Below are 1,168 nucleotides of genomic sequence, written 5' to 3'. Positions count from 1 at the left end.
ACCTTATTCTGGCATCCCCAAGCCTCCGATGATGTTAATAATGATAATACCATTATTTATTTAACACTTACTACAAGCCTAACACTGCACTAAGTGTATTATATGCACGATTCCTTTAATGCTTATCTGAATACAGCAGGTTCAATGACTACTTCACGGCTGGGAAATGGAAGCTTAGAGGGGTTAAGTAGTATGTGCAAAATTAGACAGCAGACCCCAGGCGGTCTGACTCCATAAGCCTCACCATTTCTGCTCCAATATTAGTTCATTATTCCCCTAATGAGCCCCTCCTGTAAGAGCAAACAAGCCTAGTGTGCCCTCTCGGGGCACACTCCAAGCTGCCCTGAGTCTATAACTCGAATCTTGCCTCAAGGTTACACTGCCTCTTCCTTCTTATCCTTTTAAATCCTTCCCATCCTAGGCCCAGCCCATGCTCCCTATTCTCTATGAAATTTCCAAGGCACCTAGGCCACAGCGGTCCCTCTTCCTTCTTAAACTCAGCCCTCAGTGTACTGCTTGCTTGGACCTAAAATATACTCAGGATTACTTTGGATGTTACTTGGCTTTTTAAAAACTTATTTGTCTCCACCCAGATAGCAAGTATCCTGCAAGCAGGTGTTAATTATATGCAGGTTATCTGCCACATACCTGAACATCAAGACTTTCGCTACCCTTATTTCTCTAGGTAGAAACCTATCATGAAAGCTATCATCAGGTGTATATGCAATTACAGTAGAAACTCGACATTTGCAATTTGACTGTTTTCAAGTTCGCTGACTCTCACTTTCAATCGTGTATAAAATGTCGTCTGCTACAACAAAAAGACCACAAATAAATGCTGAGGAGGGTGTGGAGAAAAGGGAACCCTTGTACAGTATTGGTAGGAATGGAAATTGGTGCAGCCACTGTAGAAAACATTATAGAGGTGCCTCAAAACCTGAAAATAGGACTACCACATGATCCAGCAATTCCACTCCTGGGCATATATCTGAAGAAAATGAAAACATTAATTCGAAAAGATATATGCACCCCAGTGTTCACAGCAGCATTATTTACAATAGCCAAGACATGGAAGCAACATGTGTCCATCAACAGATGAATGGCTAAAGAAGATGTTTTTTACACACACACACACACACACACACACACACACACACACACACACACA

This window comes from Aethalodelphis obliquidens, unplaced genomic scaffold (assembly GCF_003676395.1).
Source record: "Aethalodelphis obliquidens isolate GAN/ISIS:26980383/991018 unplaced genomic scaffold, ASM367639v1 scaffold1, whole genome shotgun sequence".
NCBI classification, from domain to species: Eukaryota; Metazoa; Chordata; class Mammalia; order Artiodactyla; family Delphinidae; genus Aethalodelphis; species Aethalodelphis obliquidens.
Note: the sequence above shows the minus strand (reverse complement) of the source record.